This window comes from Bactrocera neohumeralis, chromosome 6, assembly GCF_024586455.1.
Source record: "Bactrocera neohumeralis isolate Rockhampton chromosome 6, APGP_CSIRO_Bneo_wtdbg2-racon-allhic-juicebox.fasta_v2, whole genome shotgun sequence".
In the NCBI taxonomy this organism is placed as follows: Eukaryota; Metazoa; Arthropoda; class Insecta; order Diptera; family Tephritidae; genus Bactrocera; species Bactrocera neohumeralis.
In genome coordinates, this window is record NC_065923.1 from 74,933,955 (window position 1) to 74,959,950 (window position 25,996).

Here is a 25,996-nt window from a genome sequence, read left to right on the forward strand (position 1 = left end):
AATTTTGCCAACATATGAAATGGCAATGTGCAATGTAACATTTGCAACCGCAGCCAACTTCATGCTACACATATTACTTTGATTAACACAATAATGGAGGCGTATAAGCACACCGTTAGTTTATAAATTGCGCGTGCTTAGACATGAAAGTGTTTCTGTGGCTTATTCTCGAGTAGAGAAAGTAAATTTGACAGCGAAAGTGTAGGCTGATTGGAGATATTGAAATAGACACCAATAAATGAACTCTTTCTCAACAAAAATCGGTTTGATAAAGGCTCTACTTATGAGATAAAAACTACTATTTTGCGAAATTTACGTACTCCAGGAAGTAGGTAATTAGCTTGATACAATTCACCACTAAGAGGATAACAGCTCTTTTTTCACCCAAAATATCTTAAAAATGACGCGTCAAGAGAATTATTTATAGGTAGGAAGGTAATTAGAGTGGATGTCTGCCGACACACCTAAGTTTTCAGGAAACTTATTGTGTGACCATCATGATCACCATAGGGTAAACGCTCGTTTTGTCTATCTGAAATCACTAAAAGATCACATGAAGACAGAATTTATCACCGTCGTATAGATTAGGTTAAGTCGATTAGTTAAGGTCGATCCTATTAGGGATCTCACTTCGACAGTTTATAACGCTAGCCTTTGTGCACATAGAACTCCTACAAAATGATTATGAAGATCCTCAGGAACTGAGAAATGGCTTTGAGCCGATTACAAGCTTATTGAAACGGCCAATAACAGTTTCGGCCATGTCTTATGGTTCGCCGAAAGTGTCATATATGTTTCAACCTCAGTGTTTGAAAGACTGGAAAATGGCGGGTTAAACGCCTGAATGTTTCCACCACACCTCCTTCCATACAACTTTTTCATCAATACAGCATGAAAGCCTATTAAACAGTGTCTAGTAAGAACTCCTACGATTGCATAAAGAAGAACTTTCCTAAGGACAAACAGTTTAGTTGATCCTCCTACGTTCTTCTCTAATCCAGACGGATCTCGCAGTTGCCTAAGAGCTGATCGTCGACTAACGCCTGCTAAACGCATACAAGTTCCATTAGTCAAGTACTAGAACGAAAGCTTATAACGGAGATCCAGCTCGTTTTCATCCCGATGTGAGCGGGGAAGACTCTCGCTCCATTCTTCCCTCCTAACTACTGCATCTCTTCCCAATCGACTTTTCTCTGCTGACATAGCCCTTGCCGGTATGTGAGCAGAGAGTCTCCAGGATTGGCTTCTCTGACGCAGTGGTTCAAGATTGCAGGCGATACGAGCCGCCCTTTGGACACCTTCAAGTTTCTTAGTGAGTTTAGCATTTTCGAGCGCGGTCCAACACACGAATAAACCATTATTGGTTTCGTACAACCAAAAGACCAAATTTGGTGAAAGTCTTCACCTCTTCCCCATAACCACTTCGAATTGGAAAACACTTTGATTGTCAAGGAGCCTGGAGCCGAAGTGACAGACAGTTTCTACAATGTACTTATCTACTAACCTTTCCCTCAAGCTTTGACCTAGGCATAAATTATCGCAACTCACTCGGAGATATGTGGACAAAGAAAAAACCGCCAGTTTTTAGTTTGGCGTCTCCATGTTGCAAAAGATCATGGTAAGTTTAGCTCAAAGGTTTTCAACAAATTCAAAAGAATGTCGAAGAGTTCTCTATGGAATAGTTTAGTAAGAATAAACCGTGTCCCGATGGAATCATCGGTCCTTAGATCTTCAAAAGTTATGCTGGTGAAGTTGGTAATCTCGGCGATATTTGGTTTCAGCAAGGTGGGGAGATAATTTCATATTTTGAGCCGGTTGATTGGCCACCTAGATCGTATGATATCACACCGTTAGACATTTTCCTGTGGGGACATGTAAAGTCTAAAGTCTGTGCGGACAACCCCGCTTCGATTCAGGCCTTGAATGATAATATTTCTCATTACATTTGAAGTTTTATTGTTTTTTCTAGGAAGAAGTAGGGAATCTCGAAATGGATCCCACTTTAGTTGGAATAAAGCAGGCTGTCCAAGGTATTCTCAACAGTTATCGAAGAGATTGTCACGAGACTATCCAACTACGAGCTAAAGACAGAACTAATTATATTTGACATATGTATGTACTTCTTTTCAGACCTCTAACTCCAAAAACTAAACTTCAATTATAGAACTTCGGCGCATATTTTAAACAAGATTTAGATGCTTGTATATTACTTTTCGCATAACTCAATGTAATCTTAATGGACATCTAGAAGTTAAGCTGCGCCATAAGAAATACCGACTCCGCGTGCGAGTTGCATAGGTGAGCGCAGTCACAAAGCGGAAGCGTGCACAAGAAGCACTCAAGTTCACACACACACACACATACACCCACTTACCGTTATTGCGCCGGCATAGAGTTGTAAGACAACTTGCCATATATCTGCGGATATTTGTAACCCTATCAATTGCAGCTCAACACACACGCACGCACACTCACACAGCTCGTGGAGACCGTTGAAACATAAATTCCTGTGAAAAGAAGAAATATATTGCAGCCACGCCTTAGCCATTTCGAAATGTAAAAGATGAACAGCGAAGATGAAAAAAGCGCCACAGCGCGACGGCGAATAAAAAATTGAAACGTATGGTCCGATGGCTGGCTTTATCAGCGAACGTGCAGTAAACGCCAGAGCGCTCCGCTCGTCGCTGTGCGGCTGCTGGGCTCTACTACACACACGAGTGCTATAAAGTAGAAATAAGCAAAATCCATAAAGTAAGTTATGAGCGTGCGATAACCCGGCGAGTGATCCTTGTTTAAGGCAAAAATAGCATAACTACACGCCGAGGGCGGTACGGAAGCGTAACCGATGAGCAGCTGCTGCACCCCAGCAAGGGCACTATGCATGATGTGGGGCATATACACACACATACAAGCGGTGTGAGCATATTTTACACGACGCACATAAAACTCTATTACAGGAAGTGCGAGCATGTGCGGACGGACGACGGATGTCGAAGGACATAGCGGCGCAAAGCATGCCTTTCCCCGGAACCGAAGAAGTTATGAGTGCGAGACGAGGAGCAAAAGGAACGCCAGCAAGCAACATCAAGTGCAAATCAATAAAGGAAAAAAGCAGCGAAAGAAGGCTGAGTGCTACCTCGCAGGGTATGAATAAACGGGCGAACGAATGAATGAGCTTCGTGTGCATGTATTGGTATGCGCTGAGCGGTCGGCTGACTGGCGCAATGAGCCAATGAATCGTATAAGAAAATCATACGAAAATCGGCGATTGTGTGAGATTGCTGCTGCGAAAATGTCGGCGGCAAAGGAAACCCAAAAAGCGAAAAAAAACCAAAAAATCGCAAGAAAAACTTAAATTGCAAATAAGTGGCACGAGTGTGGGTGCGCGTGTGTGTGTGTGTGAGGAAATGAATGCGGGTCGTAGGTGCAGCAGGCAAGCAAGTGTAACCGAAAAACAAAAAGTTAAATGAGAATTGATGAGAATGAGCATGCGAATGTGAGTGTGACTGTGGCGAAAAAGGCCCTGTGGAATCGCATATAAGGCACACGGATAGAGGCGCTTGGCCAGCAGCAGGCAGTGCATAATGGCGGCTAGTAAGCACAAGGCAGTCGTTGGTTTGATCTGCTTTTGGTTATGGTTCAACATGCTCGTTGGGCGATTGAGTGGCGTCGCTTGCTGAGCGAGTGCACTTCACGTTATGTTACAGTTAAAGCATGTTTTTCTTGCTGCTGTTATTGTTGCTTTTTGGTTAAGCTATAATTTTATTTGGCAAACGTGCGCTGAATTACCGCAACAAATCGTATCGCAAATCGGCAAATGCACATAACTGTTCAAAGAGCTGACGTTTTATGCGCGCCACACACGTGCACGTAATATTATATATCAGTATATCAGTTATAGTGGTAATTAAGGGGTTTTGTGGTTGAAGAGATAAGGTACATTGTTTAAGAAAATAAATTCTTGAGCGCTTTACTCGCTTAGTTTTTAAGATTTTGATCTGAAAGTTTTCACATATGCCTCTCTCTTCAAGAAGCTGCTAATTTGCCGAAATCGCTGATATCGGACTACTATAGCATGTAGCTGTCATACAAATTAAACGATCGGAAACAGGTTCTTGTAAGGAAAAGTTTTTTATTTAACAAGATATCTTCATCAAATTTGGCATGGAGCATTATCCGAAGCAACAATATAACCACAGAGTAAATTGTTAATATCGGACCACTCTAACATATAGCTGCTATACAAAGTGTGCTTTCGAAAACAAGTTCTTGTATCGAAAACTTTTTTATTTAACACAATATCTTCACACAATTTGGCATGGAGCATTCATGGAGATAGTAATATAATCTCAGAAGAAATTTTTAATATCGAACAGCTATAACATATAGCTGCCATACAAACTTAACTTTCAAAAACAAGTTATTGTATGAAATTTTTTTTATTTCAAAAGTTATCTACACACAATTTGGCATGGATCACTCTCCAAGACCACAATATAACCTCAGAAGAAATTGTTAATATCGGTTAACAATAGCATAAATCTACCATACAAAGTAAACTTTCAAAAACAAGTTCTTGTAGGGAAAACTTTTTTATTTGACAAGATATCTTCACACAATTTGGCATGGATCATTCTACAAGATAACAATACAATCTCAGAAGAAATTGTTAGTATCGGACCACTATAGCTTACAGCTGTCATACAAACTGGCCGATCAAAAGCAAGTTTTTGTAAGAAGTTTTAGACTGGGCACTATTTAAGCTTATTCTCGAAACCCATAATCTTCTAGAATACACGCAAGCATACATAAATGTATATCCACATATGCATGTATACAAGCAAATCGCTACTTTACGCATGAACAGCCAGCCTTAATTGTAAGCACACGCAGCCTTTATGTAAGCCAAGGCATAACGGCTTCCTTGTGAGCCAAACTTACCTAACTCCTACTTTTCTCCTCACCGCTCACCACTATGTGTGCCGCTGTAGAGCTGTCACCTCTGCACTCCCTACAAATCATAAGTTTGCTACTTCCACTTTGACTTTCTCTATTATCCTTGCACTAAACACCAGCGAAATGCTTCGCCTTCACATTTTTTTCGTTAAAACATCGAATATTTTTGTTATTCGTTATATATACCTACGAAATACGCGAAAATGTGTTAGGCCACAGTTCGCCATATTTTCCACATTATTTTGCCAACTCGCTGCCTCAACTCGCTTAACAGGCGCCATATCCTGCGCGCACAAAATAAAACAAAAAAAAATTATGAAATTTTTACAGCGAAAGCTTTTGGGTTGACTGTTGCGCACGCGAGATAAATGTTGCACCGTTAAATACTTTATTTATGATATTTCATAAAATTATTGGCGGGTATGGCGGCAAAGTGTACGCCAGCAACAACACTCACATCCAGTTTTATCATATTGGTTTTCGTGAAATTTATTTGCTCCCCACAATATTTTCCACCTAAATAGCTGCGGGTTACGCCTCACTGTGTGCAAACTGATACTATTTTATGAGCGCGCCAACCATTTTTACAGCTTAAAGTTTAAATTGATGCAAAGGCTTTAAATTAAGCTAAAAGCGGATGCCTCAAAATGGCGGTAATAGTAGAAATGAACTGATATATTTTAGTACATGGCTGAAGTGTGTGTTGTCTCGTTATGATTTAACGTAGTCGAGAACGCCACATAACTAGAAAGCTTACCCTGGACATTAGTAATCTACGGGAATTTTGCAGAAGAATACATAGCACAAATGACATAAATATACCTATTCTGACTTAACACCTTAGTATGATTGCTTCTTCTTCGATTACCATTGTGGGAGAGAAACAAATAGACAAACAGCTTGAATTGACGTAAGGTAGGTATTTTAAATAGAGGGAAGCATTCTGCGAACAATAAATTTTTTAAGATAAATATTCAAGCCAAGTAAAATCCATATGTAAGAATTTACAAAAACCTGATGAGAATTACAAAATTTTTATATCTTCGAACAAAAGTCAAATGAGGCTAGAATAACGTTATATTGAATTTTAATTGCAAATTCGTTGAATATTATCTAAAAGTGAAAATGTAAGCACATTTCAAATTCAAAATAATAAACTAGCCACAATTATTTTACATTTTATGAACGTGGTATCGTACTTTTTAGAATCAAAGACATCAAAAAGTCCTTCTTGACAACTTTTTATTATACAGATGCATCGACTAAAACACCAAGTTCAAAACTGTTTTATTTGAAAAGAACAAAATTGACAGCAGATTATTATCTCCAAACATATGTTTATATATCAAAATATATACCCTCTTATAATATAAACAACCGAACATTTTATACTCTTGCAAGAACCAAAGACACGAAAAAATCTTGAGATGTAAAACGCCAACCAGAGGAACAAAATCCAAGCAATTATGTATATATCATATATAATATATAACTCATACACTGACCGACATTTTCGGCAGAAGACTTAAAAAAAACGAAAATCATAGTATATGGGAGTTGGAATAGTATCGACCCGAATTCAGCTATTAACTTTTATCATGCCACATACCAAAAAAAATGTTCCCTGGGTTTCACTAAGGTACCTCACATACATCCACTAATAATATGGAGCAAAGTCAGCCGAGTGTTCAAAAATCCTAATATTGGTTTTATGGGGTCTAAATCAAGTTTTCGCACTATTTTATCTATTTTAAACAGAAAAATACAGTCTGTTATGAGTAAAACACGTTCTCTCATTTTCATTGAGCTAACTCACATACTGGCCGATATAATTAAAAGTCATAAAGTCACCCTGAAGTTCGATAATCGTTATATTAGGGGACTCAGGAAAGTATTGATCCGATTCAACCCATTTTTGGTACACAGAGTAAGAATTTCAATTATATATTCCATACATTGACCAAGATTTTCGGTCAAAGTCATCTATAGATACGTTATTTTAATACCTAAAAAACCTCGCCTTACAACTCGCAGGCACGAATCCCGTTTTAAATCCATAGTCTCTTAGGCGAAGTCGTTCAGAACGACTTGTGGAAAATTTCGGACATAAGTAAGCTTTTAGTAAAATAATCGACTCATTGTCATTTACATATAGACTGAAATGTATTATAAACTAATATATATGTATAATAATACAAATCTAAATTATATTTAAAAATTTCAAACAATTTGGTTACAAACTCACCCTTTTAATAAACTTGCCTTGCCAATATTACAGCACCCTCTATTTTTTATAACAACACTTAAGTAGGATAATACCCGACACACGCGACGTAAGCCAACCGGGAAACGCATGAAGCTGATTACATTCATATCTACACGCATATACACACCCACGCACAAACCCGAACACGCACTTAAGGAGTTTGCACAATACAGGCACTCGTAATTTCGATTAATTTAACGCACTACGGCTTTCACGACACTACTTTTACGCATTTACTAACGATTTTAACTTTAAACTAAACAAAAACACAATTTAACACTTTAAACAAATACTTTTCACTAATTTTAACAAATATTCGCGACATCAGTCAAGAATTACGTCTGCTCACTCTCATTACCACTTGTAAATACATATTTTTACTGTTACATTGCATTCCTCAATTGGAATAATTCAGCTGATTTCCCCTTAATTTCGCATTCCACGATTCTAAAAACATTCGACGTTCGAAACTCCTCTAAAATCTCTCAGAACTCTTGATTTTGAAGGTCAACTCCGAACATTAAAAAATTTGCAACAACAATGCAAACAATCATAAGGTCACTCATTACCATTTTTCCAATGATGAGCACACAGCTTATGTCAGGCATATAGGTACATATTAGTGTGTGTGTGTGTATGCGAGCCCTTTGCGCAACATTGATATGCAAGTATAGCTATTAGAAGTAAGAGCGCATAACTGATGAAGAGAACTTTGATAGCGCAAATGAAATTATGTAAACGCAAGGATGCTTTGAGTGTTGGTGAGAGGGCGAATTCATTCTAGCGTCTTGGGAATATGTGTTAAGAGATCTATTAAATAAAATAAAAAAAGAGAAATAAACTTAAAAAAGGAAAAAATATGTATATATGTATGTATGTTGTGTTGATTAAATATAGATGTATAAGCATTAAAAATTGATATATGGAAATACAGGGGAGAAAATAACAAAAAACTTAAAAAAAATTATAATTAAAAATATAAAAAATAGTAATAAAAATTAAAAAAGAAATATTAAAAATTAAAAAAGGTAAAAACTTAAAAGAAAATTAAATATTAATAAAAAATGTATTATTTAAACAATTTTTAGAAAAACAAAAATAATTATACGCAGAATATGGGAGTGGACTAGTATCGATCCATTTTTATCTTTTAACTATTGTCACGCCACATAATGGGTTGTCAAAAAAGTCTTGCGGTATTTTCGCTAGTTGGCGCTGAAAGCGTGTCGTTCTAGTTTTATTCGTCGCATCGGGTCATGCTATACCTTTTTGGAAAGCTCATTTCACGCGCTAACACGTGTTTGATTTATTGTCGTTTCTTTTAAGTAGTTCGTGAGTTATAGCGTCGCAAACATGGAGCCTGGGTTTTTCACTAAGAGTCCAGTCATTCAAGCTTAAATGGGTATATCGAATCCGAGGTGAACTTACTATAATGACTGGACTATGATCATATAGAGTAAAGTCAGCAGAATGTTCGAAAGTCCTGATATTTGTTATATAGACGCTAGACCAAGTTTTCGCTCAAACGTATCTATTTTAGGCACAAAGATACACTGTTATGAATAAAAAAAACTCTCTTATTTTCATTGGGATAACTCAAATATTGGCCGATATATGCGGTATAAAGTCGCACGGAAGTTCGAAAATCTATATATTGTACATAGAAGCTTAGGGAAGCATTGACCCGATTCAACTCAATTTTTTGACATACAGATATACCATTTTCAGAAAAGCATTATCACTGAATTTTCATAATATACACCATAAATTGACCGATATTTGATATATAAAATCAACTGCAGGCACTGGGGTCCAAAAATGCGGTACCTAAGGGCTTGAACATTTTTTTTAGGATCTGCTCAGTTTTTGATCATAAGGTGGCACACACTAACGACATTATTCGTGCAAAGTTAAAGTTAACCTGTTAATATTAATTACTTCTTCATTTGTGTACTGGAAAGTAAAAGAATCAAATAGTATTTTAAATTATGTTATATGGGAAGTAGGCGTGGTTGTAGTCGAATTTCGCCCATTTTTCACAATGTGATATATAAATGTAAGAAGTATGCCACGTACTTAAGTTTGTCGAAAGCGGTTTGACGAGTCTCGAAATACGGGATTTCACCAAAGTGTAGGCGGTGCCACGATCATTGTCAAATTTTCAGATTGGCTCCCATAAAGCTGTCTCATACCATCTCGGTGGTAAAATTAAATGTCTCTGGCGTATTTAATTATTGAATTATTGCGCTTCTAGGAGATTTTAACAGTACTGTTATATAGGCAGTGGGCGGGCTTATCCTCCGACTTCAACCATACGCACACTGTTGATAGAAATTCCTATAGTATTTGTGTTGGACCAATTTCATTATTGTAGATTTATTAATTTAGGAGATAGGCGCTTTAAACTTTTTAGAGAGCGGGGCCACGCCCACTTTTTCAACCGATTTCGCCCACAGGTGCCCCTTGCTACTCTTATCTCCTGTGTCAAGTTAAAGTTTTATATCTTAATTTAGTGCTTAGTTATGGCACTTTATAGGTTTTCGGTTAATGGCATATTGTGGGCGTGGTAGTGGTCCGATTATCCATCTACGAACTCGTTTTTTTTTTGGTACTAGGGAACCCGCGCACCAAGTTTCATAAAGATATCGCAATTTTTACACAAGTTACAGCTTGCACGGGCGAACGGATGGACGGACGGACAAACAGTCACCCTGATTTCAACTCGTCTCGTCATACTGATCTTTTTTATATAATATATAAAACCCCATATATGTCATAGTTTTAGGTGATACTTATAATCGTTAGGTGCACAAAACTAACGGGGTTTTCAATAGAGACGGTACAAAAGTTGACCATAAGGACAGCAAATGACGCCCTATTTTTTGCCGATCTTTTAACATTTTTCTTCAGTAAGGTTTGCCATTTCATAATGTAACTCCAACAACGAGTCGAAGTTATTAAAATTTACTTCTAAATTCGAAGTCAGTGACCTCAATTTTAAGGTTATCAAGCTCTGTAGCAACAAATTGCAAGAGTATAAAAATGCAACTTTAAAAGGTACTACAGCTTCGGTGCTGCTACTGTCTCTTATTACAACCGCTTTTATCAAGCTTTGCGGCCATTTGTTCAATATAATTTCTTTATAGCAATATAAATTATTTATGATACCCCTTTGGTAGCCTTATCAGGTTTATGTAATCTGACCGTGCCGTGTTCAAATCAAAATATGATCATAAAACCAATTTATCTATAGCTCACGCTCTTCACATAAGCAAGCGCTACAATTTTCGCACAGCCGCGCGCAATAACATAATAAAATAATATATTTATAAATAGGTATAAATTGTGCATATAACACCATAATTATAACTGCACTCTATAGGCCGCGTTACGTACGTGGAATAAATTGGCGGCGTGAAAAAAAACTGCACCTAAGGCCAAACCCGTAAATGGCGAGCGCCAACAAGTGCATATAAACAGCCAAACAAATAAAAAACAACAATAAATGTGCAACTTATATGAAAATTGGCTAAAAATAAGCACAACAACACAGCAGTGCGGGTGTGTGTGTGCGCTTAAATGAGCGTTACGCTGACGTCAATGCGGCCCACGAACAAAAAGCGGACTCCACGACTAAAGGCGAGGTGTAAAAGCGATTTTCTTTTTATGGAAAATTAAGTGTATTAGCAGTTGTATGTATGTGTATATGTCACTCGCTTGCAAAACAAATTTGCAAAAACAACAAAAGCGCGCTTTGAATTGCATTCATAACAGTTATTAAAACAAATATGCACAAAGAGTGTAATTTATACATATTAAAAGTCTTGAACTTAATTGCCGTGAAAAAACGAGTGACGATTAAAAATTAGCCACATCGTTACAGCAACGGCAACAACAACAACAACAAATTTAAATGCAATTAATTGAGCATTTATCAAAACACTTTTCATACATATATACATACATACATACATATGTACATATATAGTTAGTGTTAGTGCTAGCTGTGGAGGTAGGTAGCATGGAGCCGCTCTTTAGACAGCCTGTCGACAGGGGAGGCAGTATATTTAAGTATATATTAACAAATAGTTGTCTATTGGTCAGTTTGCGCGCTGATCTGTTGCGCATGCGCGTTTGGTATAGGCTTTTATACGCATATATGTATATACATACATATATGTATATGTATATGTATATGTATATATATGCATATGTATACCTTGAACAGCGTAGCGTTCTGTTCTCGGACGGAGTGTTCGGTTCTATCGAATTTAAGCTCTCTAGCAGGGTTCTGGGCCTGTAGTAGCAAGTCAGTTGCGAAATAAGTTTAAACGAATAAGCAATCACCGACGATGAGCGGCAGGAGTGGAGGATGCGGCATAAAAGCTAGCAGATCCGCTGAAGCTCTTGTGACTGTGGCAAATCGACACCGCCTCATAGAAATATGTGTCCCCTCATTATCATGCAGGGACATGATGAACAATAAAAATCCAAACGCGTCGCACTCACAATGAACGGCTTCCTGGCCAGCGCTTGTTAACCATGTTAGGTGCGGCTGTCACCAAGAATTGACCGTTATACAGCGCGGCGCACTGGGAGCCCCTCAATGTCTCGACAGCGACTTCTCTGCTGGCGGGTTGGAGAGCGTGATGTGAGCATGCTCTGCCGATATGTTCGCTACGGTGTGTATCAGGAACCAGGCGGGCCTTTATCAAGGACTGTTTATTTGACCGGGCAAGCGACGATCCGTCCGTGTTTTCCGCAACTAGTAAAGCGAAACTCAGGAAACTTGGTTAGTTTCAGATTATTTTCTATTTCGGCCCGCCCCCCTGCACACGATGCGCTATGGGGATTAACAAAAGAAACAAATATAATAACAACAACAGCAGCAACATTTTTGGGATCGTAGGAAGTAGCAGCAATAGTGATAATAAAGTGCAAAACTCTTCCCGAAAGACGACGATTGCGTAAACAGACCGCTTTAAGCCCTTTAAGAGGGCACCAAAACTGGGTAGGTCCCAGATCAAAAACCTTGGTGTTGCCAAACCTTTGAGAGCGGGATCATCACCACCAGCGACAGCAGTCCACTGGCAAGAGCGATACAACCTCGTGGAGACTGTATGACTGAACTAGGGGATGCGATTAAGAAGCTGATCGAATCAATGCGCCAAACCCAGCGGTCTATCAACAACACCATGAGAGATCTTCTCGGTATGTTAGAAAAATTACACTTTGCAGAGAATACACCAAAAAGGCCTCGCGAGGCAACGAGGAACACCACCGACGAACAATAAAATTACTCATAATGAATGACCGAGCAAAACTGAAGTTCCCCTGAACAAGGAAGCAAAGTGTGATAACCCCGTCAGAGGTAATGGGAAAGAAATTGAGAAAGGAGAGATGGTTGGATCGTGGCCAAACGTAAGCCACCAAAGAAAACACTACATAAACCGCCACTTTGGCCAAAGGTAAATTCTGTTAGAGCTGAAAGAGGCGCAGATGAAGAACACGGGCATCTTTAAGACTAAAATAGGCAAAGTGCTGAGAGTAAATGAGTTGAGCAATTTTGATGAAAATTCCATTAAGTGCATCAGGGCAGCATACTTAGGGATCCAAACCGCTGTGGTAAGCCCAGCCGCGCTGGAGGCAAGGATACTTCTTGATGTGCACAAAATCATAATAGGTTGGATAGTGTGCAGAGTAAGGGCGAAGCAATAAGGAGCTATTTCAGGTGTCTTGAAAACGAACATCTGGCGAAAACATGCATGCCATATGACAGGAGGCAGTGCTGTGACAAGTGTGGAGAAACTGAACACTTTGCGAAGACTTGCTTTAAGAACCCGTCGTGTAGGGCATGGCATAGATTATTAGCCAAGACAACACTATAATATATGAAGAAATTTTCTATATCTAACCTCTACAGCATATAAGTAACTAACGTAAAAAATGGCCGGTTAAAATGAAGTTTTTGTATGAAAGATTTGTTTACTTAACGAGTTATCTTCACTAAACTTGGTAATGACTATTTCTCGAAGTAATGCTACTATCTCCTAAAATATTGTTCAGATCAGATCACTATAGCATATAGCTGCCTTGCAAACGGAGTGATCAAAATCAAGCTAAAAATCTTTTTATACCATTTTATGCTATAAGAAATTATGAAAAATAAACCTAGGAAGGGTATTTCAGCTTCAGTTCAGTTGAAGTTTACTTTTTCCTTGTTTTGGTTTTTGGATTTATTTTTGTTAATTTTTTATTGTATATTTTTTTATATATTTTTTCTTTGTAATTTTATTTTTTGTAATTTGTTTTTCTACCGCCACTCATCTTCATAAGTACTCCAACTCACATATACACTTGTAAAATAATTATGCTATCAAACAATTTAAATGTCAGCCATCAGCGCTTAGCGCTGTCAGCGTGTCATAATTGCACACGGCCCATCTGTCATGTCATTTCAAGTGATTACACAAAATTACAAATACATTTGTTACAATCACAATGCCAATTTGTATTTGCTTGAATGTGTGTGTGCGCACATTCGTGTTTTTATACACTAAACTAAATGATATAAGAAGAGGTTTTGCTATTTTTATACACTTCATCATAGAAAACGGCATAACAAGCGTTTTGCTGCTTTTGAGAGGTAAAGAAGATTGAGCGAAATCAATGATATGCCAAACTTGAAGAAGAAGAAGAAAAGAAAATGATGAACAGTACCGCATGTTGAAGAGCCGTTTGAAGAGCCTTTAAAATTATAGATTTTTAAAAACAAGTTTTTCGCAATAAGGTAATTTTGTATTCAATATATCAGGCGTCAAGCTTAGTTCGGGGGTACTTAAAATGTTTCAACATTCATTTTTCGATCTAACGTCTATATCTGGCATCAATAAAACCGGATTCTGGATCCACTTGCATCGTTTTCTGGAAAAGTTCGCACTTATCTTTCCTCTTTAATATTAAAAAATTATTCTTATATTTCCTGAACATGTCTTATAAGACCTCATGGCCTCGGCGGTTCAAACTGGTGATCTCCAGAGCTTCCTTTGGATCGCTTTACGTCAAAGATCATGTTGGTCTTTCTACTTTATAATTAAAAGAGATATTTCCTATGTACATATAGTATATCTTATAAGACCATATGATATTGATAGTTTCAATTAGTGATATCTAGAGTTCCTTTTTGGTCGTTTTCTTCGTAGTTATATCATTATATTTCTTATAAGAACAAATGGTCTCTGTGGTTCAAGCTAGTGATCTCCTGAACCCCTTTTGTACAGTTTTCCGTCAAAGAGCGTGCTGATCTTTCTACGTATAATTAAAAGAAATGGTTTTACCTCCATATTTCCGTGATATACATATGTATGTTTAACAACGCAACATGAACTCATTTACATGGTTCCGGCAGTTCCAATCAGTGATCTCCAGAGTTCCGTTTAGATCCTTTGCTTTAAAAGATCGTGCTGATTTTTCTACTTTGATTTTTTAATCAGAACCTTGTATCTGTAATACTTGTCTTCTTGGTGACTCGGTAGTTCAAAGTGGTGATCTCTAGAACTGCTTTTGGATATTTTTCTGTAAAAGGTCGTGTTGATATTTCCACTTTAAAATTAAAAAAGATACTCATATTTCCTACACATATCCTATACGTCCACGTGGTGACTCTGTAGTTACTACTAATGATCTCCAGAGATCATTTTGGATCATATTAGGTAATACATCGTGCTGAACCTTTTATTTTATTATTAAAAATAGATGCTTATAATATCTCCCACACATGTCTTACAAGATCAAGATAGTGTCGATGCTAAAACTACTGATCTCCAGAGCTAATTTTGAATCGTTTTCTGTGTTTTATAATTGCAAAAGGTCCTAATATATCCTCTACATGACTTACAAGACCACATGGTGACACGATAATTCCAACTAGTGGCCTCCAATGCTTTATGTGCCAACTTTTCGTGACTGCAAACTCCAAAACCGAGCACTAACCTAAAGATTTCAGCGCTAGTGGACTTTGTATCGCTTGTATGGTATTTATAACCTGAACAGGTTTTATTTCACACGAAGTTTGAAAGAAAATTGGGAGACCTTATACAATATATATTATGTATGTATGTATATATAGTATATAAATGTTCATCATGATGAGCTTAGTCGATTTAGCCTTGTCTGTATATATGCAAACTAGTCCCTTAGTTTTTGAGATATTGATCAGAAATTTGCACACGTTCGTTTCTCTCCCAGAGGCTGCCTATTTGTCGGAATCGCCGATATCAGATCATTATAACACTTAGCTGCCATACAAACTGAACAATCGGAGTCAAGTCCTCCTATAAAAAACTTTATTATTTGAGGAGCTATCTTCACGAAATTTGGCAAATATTATTGTCGAAAGCAATAGTACAAATTCCAAAGAAATAATTCTAATCGGACGGATATAGCATATAGCTGTCATACAAACTGAATGGTCGGAATCAAGACCTTGTATAGAAAACTTTTGTATTTGTGGATATATCTTCACGAAATTAAGGGATTATTATTTTCCAAGGTAATACTACAAACATCGAAGAAATAGTTCTGATCGGACAGATATAGCATATATGTAGTAGCTGCCATACAAACTAACCGATCAAAATACAGTACTTGTATGGAAAAGTTTTGTATTTAACGAGCTAAACCCACAAAACTCGGCAAGTATAATTTTCCAGGCCAATGTTGCAATCTCCGCAGAAATTTTTCAGATCAGGTTACTATGGCATATAGCTGCCATACAAACTAACCGTTTAAAACCAAGGAGTAAGGAATATTTTGCAAATGTGAGGGGTATTATAGCTTCGGTTAGCATTTTTTCTCGTTTTTTATTTCTTCAAATTTCCAATAGAGGCTGCTCTAGCACGCCATCATCCTAAATCACACGTAAGCGCCTTTATTTCACTTATCGTCAATTACAAATTACAAATCGTGTCATTATTTTCTTTATTGCTTTCAACTGCCATACTTTTTGTTTGGTTTTGTTTTCGAACGTTGACGTTATCGTAGCAAGGTTTGCTGTTGTTGCCACATTAGTTGTTGTAATTTATTTTTTTGGTTTTGTGGAATGTATAAATTTTACAATTATTAATGTGCAATTATTGTGATTAATTCGTCTATTTAGCATTTGACAGCGTGCGGGAATTTATAATCATTTAATATTACACACACACGAATATATGCACATACATATGTATACATATACAGTATAAATCAAGTTATATAATTAATCTTCCTGCTATTATACATATCTACATACATATATGAGTTTGTGTTCATTTTAGTTTACAACGCAGCCAGGCTCTTACTAAACGCACTTTCACCCACCCCCGACGCCACCGCTGTCATTATTTGAATTAATATTTCACTCAAATTCCTATTTTAAACACTGAAACAACACTTAATTCCACTTTGATAGCTCTTCCATTGCTTACCCCTCACATACATACATATGTATCTGCAATTTTATGTCTATATACCTCTGCATACATGTGTGTGTATGTATGTAAGTGCATGCGTTTGCCCACAAAATTTATAACAAACAATGTAATTAACTAATATTAATGGTTATCTAACAACAAACATTTTATTACACTAAAATTTTCAGCATTCTAATTAAGTCATTCACACAAATTTTATGTATTTTCATGAACTCATAAAAGCTGTGGATTAACATACGCAAATACAGGGTATGCCAATAGCTGGTAAGCTATAAAATTTAGGTTGGAGTAGAGCAGATGTTAACAGTGTTACACTGAAATAAACGAGTAGCAAACGAACACGCACTAAAGCATCAAAATGAGCTATATATGTATAAGTCTACTATTGGATGGTTAGGAGTGAGGAGCACTAAAATATCAATATTAGCTATATACATATGTATGTATAAGTTACTATTAAATTGTTAAAACTGGTTAAAAAGCGACCTCAAACATAAAAAACAAATAAAGTTTTGCCAAGCTTAAGGACTGTACAATTGTGAATACGGATTGTTCTATTGTGAGTATGTACTTTAAACATCTTAAAGATCGAAGAGTAAAGAAAATTTCTCACTTAAAGTCTCGAATGTTTTCGCTAACTTCTTAATCTAAAGTAACCGAGCTTGTAAAATCAGTAGTGGTTCCTTTCATATACTATACATATCAGTCTCCGATTAGCCGACTTTTATCAATTTTCATATAGTTATAAGGTTCAAATCAGTACTCCAGTGAACATATATCTAATCTGAGCCTGATAATTTCTAAGCACAATTTCATTTATAAGCGTGTTCCTAGGGTTGTCCGTACGGCTTTAGACCCGGCAGATCAACTTTAGGTGCTATACAATGCGTCATTGAAAGTGTAGAAGCCGCAGAACACATTGCAGCAGTAATTACAACACGAGACACAGAGGAAAAGCGAAGAAATCTTAGTCAGATTATGATACGGACGCAAGCATGGGTCGACTCACACAATCTCCAGCTCGCTACGGAAAAAAACAGGGCTACTACTGCTAACAAATAAGCATATAATAAGTAAGTATGCAAAAGACTACGGATATTTTTAGGATACAAGAAGCAGTAAACAACCTAGGTGTAAGACTGGACTCCAGACTAACCTTCTGGGTAGAAATCCAGCACGCCACAGGAAAGGCAGCGAAAATCACATCCCAACTTAACAGACTAATGGCCAATATAGAGGGCCTCAGGCAAGAAAAGAGAGAGCTTCTACTGTCGATGACAAACAGTCTCTTATTATACAGAGCTGAGGTCTGTGCAGATGTACTTAAGAAGGAATACCGCCGTAAGTTAGTGGCCAGAGTGTATCAAACTGCGGTCCTCAGAGTTCCATCAGCGTATCGAACAGTGTCAGGGGATGCAGTATTGGCAATAAGCGGTAATGTCTCAATTGACCTTCTTGCACACATAAAAAAAAAGCTGTGGGAGCTAAAGAAAACATCCGAAAATAACCAGAGCATAATTGAACAAATAGAGAAAGATACAATAACAACATGGCCACGAAGATAGGAGAATTAGAGTCGTGGCTGATGGGCGGCTAGACTAATAAAAGACCTCAACCTTTGAACAAGTCGTAAATTCGAAGAAGTCGACTTTTGCTATCCGGCTACGAATACTTCAAGGAGTAACTTCACAGAATGACAAATAAAGAGAAGTCGAAGAGCCGGTATGCCGAGCGATTATTCAGATTTTTTTTTTGGCTCGTAACAAGTTTTAGAGCCATAGGTCCTTAAGTTAGATGGCTGATCGATGATAGCAAGTGGACTGGTATATATAGTTCTTTGTGATGCCATAGATATGTAATAAGAACTTCTGTATTCGGACTTACAGTTTGGCAAAACGCCTAATTTCAACTCCCGCCAGTTTGGTGAGATGTCTGAAGGTATGTGCTCCCAAGTGTTTAAGTCTTGACCATTCAAACGCGGGACAGTCAAGAGGGAAATGTTGTGTTGTTTCCACCTCAACTTCTTACAAACAGCTTCTGCAAACGGCGTCTGGTAAGATTCACAACCATGGACGATAATAGTTGAAAGCTCCACAACCAGGAAGATGGTAGCTTTAACGGTCTTCAACTCCTGAACGACTTTGGCTTTGGAACTGATTTTTGAGTAGGATTAGCTCGATTCGATTTGGATTTGGCCAAGGGGCTGGTGGCTGGTGGCTGCGGCAGTCTGGCACCTGAACTTGATGAGGTGACACTCATCAGAAATGGCTGACGGGCTAATGTCGCAATCACTCCCGTCTCGTTAAAACCCTGGCAGGCCGCAGAGTACGTCCCTGCCTGATCGTTAAGTTGGCTTGATAGGTGTAAGTTGAGACGACTCCTTCTTTGCGCTGGTCGGCTGTGAAAGTACTGACTCATAAGGGTGTACGTCAACGCCCGCCTTTGCCTTGTCACTGAGACAGGGGACCTTAGACGAAGTTGTTCAGATTTTATATAAAAAATCGACCCGCTCTAATGTACTTATGTATATGCAAATATATTTGTTTAAACCCATTTTACAAATTATGTGCCAACGATATCCATATACAAGTTTTTGCTTATATACGTGTGTATCTGCATATTTATATACATAATTGCATAGATATTAGTATATGCATATAGTATGTATGTACACTATGTCTATGTGACAAACGCCATAGTTGTTTATTATTATTGCTTTCATTCGTTGCTTATCTATTTGCAATCAGCTGCAAGCAAACAAATTGAAATATTTACCATTCGGATTAACTATCTATCCATTTATGTGTATATGTGTGTATGTGTGTGCTGTGGTGTTAAATGTCTGATTTTAATTAAAAGCTTATCTAGATAATGTTTTATGTGCATAGCGACAATTTAAGCAACAAATGTCGGCAAATAAAAAAAGCTGAGCAACAATCATAAAAAGCGTGTAATTGGATGATTTTTCTTTGTAAAAACAAACGAATGTGATAAATTCATAATAATGGCATAGATATTTAATTAAATAGCAGACAAATATCTTTGCCATTAATTAATAGCATTAAAAGGTATTAAGTGTGCATAGCTCATGTTGCTAATGGCGCAAATTTATAAAATAAATAAATATAAAAAATATATACATACATATATTTTTTCATATAAACTTTTTTAAATAAATGGAAATTAAAATCGTGAAATAGAAATATTAAAAGAAAAATTATAAAAAAAAAATAAAAAAATAAATAAAAAAAATTATTCGGTAAAACTAAATAATTTAAATGAGTGACAGATTTTTCAATGCCACAAAAGTTGCGTGTATTAAAGGAGCAATAAGCAGTGTATAAAACATTTTAAACAAAATACAAAAACTTTAAGCAGAAAAACACGTTAATTTCGGTTACACTGAAGCCATAATACCCTGCAGATTTGCATTAATTACGGCAAAAAAGGGTATAAAAGTTATTTATCTTGATTTTGAACGTTCAGTTTGTATGGCAGCTATATGCTATAGTAGTCCGATCTGAACAATTTCTTGGGAGCTCATACCGTTGCTTTAAACAATATTCTGTGCAAAATTTGGTGAAGCTAACTTGCCAATTGAAAGAGTTTTCCATACAAGTACTTGATTGTATAGGTCAGTTTGTATGGCAGCCATATGCTATAGTTATTCGATGTACAAAATTTCTTCAGATATTAGAGCGTTAGTTCCAACAATAATCTGTGCCACATTTAATGAAGCTAACTTGCGAAATTAAAGAGATTTCCATACCAGTACTTGATTTTGAACGTTCAGATTGTATGGCAGCTATATGCTATAGTCGTCCGATCTGAACAATTTCTTGTGAGCTCAAACCGTTGCTTTTAAAAATATTATATATCAAATTTAATGAAGCTAACTTGCGAAATTAAAGAGATTTCCATACCAGTACTTGATTTTGTACGTTCAGATTGTATGGCAGCTATATGCTATAGTGGTCCGATCTTCAAAATTTCTCCAGATATTATAGCGCTACTTTAAGCAATAATGTGTACCAAATTGTGCGAAGATGTCTGTCCAAATAAAATAGTTTTTCATATAAGCACTTCAGTTTAATTGTTCAGTTTGTATGGCAGCTATATGCTATAGTTGTCGGATCTATGTAATTTCTACGGAGATGGTAGCGCTATTTTGTGTTAAAGTTTGTGGAAAGTTGTGTGAAGATATCTCATCAGATAAGAAAGTTCTCCATACCAGGATTGGATTCTTATAGATCAGTTTGTATGGCAGCTATATGTTATAGTGGTCCAATCTGAGCAATTTTTGCAAATATTATAGCGATGGCTTGGATCGTAATTCGTGTTCAATTTCTTGTAGATATCTCTTTAAATAAGAGAGGTTTCCATACAAGAACTTGATTTTGTTCTATCAGTTTGTATGACAGCTATTTGTTGTACTCATCCGATATCGGCGATTTCGACATATAAAATGCTTGGGTAGGAAAAAATAAGGTGTGCGAAATTTCAGTTCGATATCTCGTCAAATAAGAAAGCTTTCCATACAAAGACTTAATTTTTTTCATCAGCTTGTATGGCAGCTATAGCTTATAATGATTCCCACAAATAAACAGCTTTTTTGGGGAGAAAAGAAGGTTTGCGAAATTTCAGTTCGATAACCAGTTTCATATCAATGAAACCAGCATCAGTTAAATTATTAGCAGCCAACAATGTGATAACCAACGACGGCTTTCGAACGAACTGATTAATAAATATCTTAATTATACATATTTATAAGTATAAACACTAAATTTTTGCTTGCGGAGCACAGATACCACACATCATCAAAATATATGAAATATATGCCATAAGAGGATATATCAACACACATAAGCTTTCAGGCACCAACAAACACACACACAAACGCATATGCAACACATATCCACAATCACTCATCATCAACTAGATTTATAAATAAATAAACGAAATACATGAAATTTTCCATTTGCTCCCACCGCCACCGATCCACCACATACCCCATACACACCGCATGCACTGGCAGCGGCAACACTCTAAGCAGCGTGCGCCACTCACTCGTATTATGGGATTGTGAAATTTTACGGATATGTTTTGTCAGCACTCACAATTCATCTTTTATTCGACGGCATTGTTTGTTTTTCATTCGCAAATGGCTACTGGTCATCACCAACTGCTTCAGCAAATGCGTGCCGAGCTGCTGCTGCTGTACCAACTTGTCTTGTTGTTGTTGTGGTGTTGTTGCGTTGCTGTTTTCGATATTATTGTCAGCATAGACGTAACGGTTTCTCAGTTTTCAATCTCGACCATGGCGCTGTTGTTGTTGTTGTTCATATAAAATTTTATAACGTTGCCACTACGTTCTTTTGCTTGTGTATCTGTGTGTGTGTGTGTTTGGTGTTTATTTATATTTACTATTGTCTTTTATGCAAAAGCTAGGAAAATATCACATTTTATTCAATATTTGTTTTGCTATTTTGATGATGAGGATTTCACTCGATTTCTTCTTTTTGCTGGAAATCCTTTTTTTTTTGCTCGAAATGCTGTGTGCGTGCTTCTGGGTGTGTGTGTGTGTTGTTTCACTTTATTTGCAATTTCTCTTTGTTTTTTGGGGTTTCCGGTTTTGTGTAAATAATACATGAAAATTTATTTCACAATTTCATGTTTACTAAATGCTTGAAACAAATAAAAGTTGCCGCACAATTTTTAGAGTGCTGCTTTTAATATAAATTTCATTTCAAATATGGATGAGCCGAAGTTATGCCAAAAAGTGAACTTTTGATTAAATTAATTTTCGGTAATAACTGTTGGTATTTGTGCTGAAATTGTATTATGCTAGCACACTAGCACTAAGAGTAAAGAAAATAATGCAAAAACTTTAGTTGAATTGTACATTTCTGGATTAAAAGTGTATATTCAAACAATTTAGCTGAAGTGGACTTACGTTCTCGCTACCTAGCGTGTTGTACTGAAACGCTGTGGCATGTTTTATTACAAATTTTATGCACTATGGAAATACGAAAATTTAGCATTTGATGTTAATCTTAAATGTTTGTGCAGATATCTCGCCAAATAAAAAAAAAGTTTTCGATACCAGGACTTGATTTTGATACCTCAGTTTGTATGGTAGCTATATGCTACAGTAGTCCGATGTAGAAGATTTTCAGAGAATTTATAGCGTTGTTTTAGAGAATAATCGGTGCCAAATTTCGTGCCGATATCTCGCCAAATGAAAGAGTTTGCTATACAAGCACAAATTTTTAATGGTCCAGTTTGTATGGTAGCTATATGCTAAAGTAGTCCGATCTATAAAAATTCTCAGCATGTTGTAGCATTACTTTCGACAATAATCCGTACCAATTTTCGTGAAGATATCTCGATAAATAAAAGAGTTTTTCATACAAGAGCTAGTTTTTATCGTTCAGTTTGTATGGCAGCTATATGCTATAGTAGTCCGATCTGCAAAAGTTCTTAGGATAATGTAGCGTTGCCCTAGACAATAAACTGTGCCAATTTTGGTGCAGATATCTTGAAAAATAAAAGGGTTTTCTATGCAAGCACTTAATTCTAATCGTTGACTTTGGATGGCAGCTACTTACATAAGTATGTATAGTATATGCTATAGTGATCTGATGTAAGCCAAATGAGCAACTTCTTGGGGAGAAAAGGACGTATGAAAATTTTTACATCCATATCTCAAAAACTGAGAGACTAGTTCGCGTATATACAGGCGGTCAGACGGAGATGATGACTCGAGGCAGCTATTCACACTTCATGGTATAGGAAATATATTTTATGGGATATATGTATATTTTATAGAATCTGCGACGTTGTATACTGAGTTATATATTATAAACTTCGTGACAAACTTAAGAAAGCTAAAACAGACAAGTTTTGGATAGGCCATAAGTGATCAGTGCTGGTAACTAGCGTTCATTAAAGACTAGATAAAACCAGATCCAATATATTACAATTGCCAGCACTAAAGCTATTTTCACAATAAAGGAGAAGCCAATAATGAAGAATAATGTTACTTTTGATAATCTTTAATAACCAGTTAATATTTTATTGTTTCTGGTTCCCTGACACCTAGAAAACTGCCATGATTTTGTATAAATCTTCAATCCCGCTTTTATAAAACTGGGAACACTTCTATAATAGAATGCTGGAGTCGGAATTCGTTCAGAATTAACCGAATCTAGCGATGAACGCGGAGAGAACGAAATATCTTGTCATAACGCGTCAATTAAAAAGTCCCGAACATACGTAGTAAAAAACATTTTTTTGGCGAAATTCTTTTTTTTATTCAACAGATGTAGTTCCCTTCAAAGGTTATACACTGATTATAGAGACCTTACAACTTTTCAATAACATTTTGGAAGGACGATTTGTCCTTTGCTTCAAAATAGGCTTAAATTTTGGAGAACACTTCTTCATTCGACGAAAATTTCCCCCAGCGAGCATGCTTATGAGATTTCATAATGGAAAATAATCACTGGGGCTAGATCAGGAAAATACGATGGATGCGGAAGTAAATCGAAGCTTAGCCAAGGATTTTATTCACCGTTTTCACTTACTTGATGAAACCACTTTTTCATTTTTCTCAAATGCGGTCTTTTCCGGCGGTTTCATCCTTCAAATGCATGCTCTTTCTTTCTTTTCAAGCTAGTCAATATAAATGATTCCACGCGCATCCCAAACTACAGACGCCATAACCTAGCCAGCCAATTGTTGCGTTTTCCCACGCTTTGGAGCCAGTTCATCGTGTGCAGTCCACTTGGATGACTATCAATTGTACTTCAAAGTGGTACGATAGAGCCACGTTTCATTCAGTAACACATATCGGTGCAAAAAGTCGGGTTTATTACGCTTGAACATCTCCAAACACTGCTCCGAATCGTCAACTCGTCTTTGTTTTTGGTCAAAAGTGCGCTCGCGCAGCAACCACTTTGCACAGAGCTCGCTCATATCCAAATATTCGTGAATGATATATTGTACACTTTCAGTTGATATCTTTAGAGTGCCTGCTATCTCAACCAACTTCACTTTTCGGTCATCCGAAATTATTTTGTTAACTTTTTTGATGTTTTCGACGGCAACAAACTCTTTTGACTTTTTGTCCACTGCGTTCACCGTCTTTGGAGCTCATTTCCCCACGTCTAAACTTGGCATGTCAATCCTTGTTGGTTGGTTTTCATGGTGCAGTGTCCGGTATCTCGTCATCAAGTCAAGGTAGATAAATCCTTTCAAGGCAACAATCACTCTTCAAAAGACCTCACAAAGCTGCGAAATCCAGAAATGTGTATCTGATATTATTATTTGCGTTGGGGTTTTCACGTAACAGCAACGCCTACTATCGCCTCCAGAGATCGGGTTTTCAGAAGGACAAAAATAATTTTAAATCGATAAATTTTTCTCGCAGTCTTATAATAATATCCTTATTTTTTACTTACTTAACAGCTTAACTTATTGTGCTAATTCAAAGTCAGTATAATAAATCCCCAGATTGCCTTCAAAATTTTTTTCAACCACCGAAATCTCATTCACTTCAAATTCGGTAAGAGGAAACATCAAAGAAAACGCTCGCCAACACCACAGCGCAGAGATGTGAAGAGCGCTACACTTTGAGCGCGCACACACACACAGAGACAAACAAGTACACGAATTTACAGTAAAGTGAGGTCCTTCACAGTTGCTTGAAAAATTTCATCCTGTAATTAAAGTGTCCGTCCGGCCGCACAAGGTAAAACGCATAAGTGAAACATATGTTGCAAAGTAGCAGCGTAGATGGTTCAAAGCTGGTTGCATGCTAGTTGTTGTTGTTGCCTTTTGAAAGTGAATTTACCAATTTGCTGTAGCAGAGCAATAAGGATGTGCGCTGCAAAGAACAGATAGACACACATACATATATACTGGTATGGACACATACATATGTATGTATAAATACATGTATGAAGGACATATTCATGTGTATATGTGTGTGCGCGCTGTGCTGGCGGCTTCTCGCATGTTACTTTACCCACGAAGGCGACCGACCGCGTGCTAATTGCGTAAGCAATAAAATCATCAACCAAAACACACAAAAACTGCTTTTCTCAGGCCGTCCCGCATCCCGCATCCAGCTCCATAATGCAACGACATGTGCTCTTTGTCGGTTGGTATCGACTCACTTGCGGTCTTGTGTAGCGAATCGGTTAGTTATGCTTTGAGTTTACGGGATCCTTCAGCACTCATACAAACAGTGGCAAAGTTGCTTGTCAGATGTTGGTGTCGAGTAAGTGCGCGGAGGGAG

At 37.1% G+C, this 25,996-nt stretch overlaps 1 long non-coding RNA gene across 4 annotated transcripts in view; it reads right to left on the reverse strand.

The window, feature by feature from the left end:
- LOC126761174 (uncharacterized) overlaps window positions 1-25,996 on the reverse strand; it is a 951,325-nt gene that overhangs the window by 807,276 nt on the left and 118,053 nt on the right. For 2 of the 4 annotated variants that reach the window (XR_007667327.1, XR_007667325.1), the window contains exon 2: window positions 7,202-8,032. The exons of the other annotated variants lie outside the window; for them this stretch is intronic. This is a non-coding gene — a long non-coding RNA (uncharacterized LOC126761174). The remainder of the gene's footprint in view (window positions 1-7,201; window positions 8,033-25,996) is intronic. 4 annotated transcript variants of the gene reach the window in all.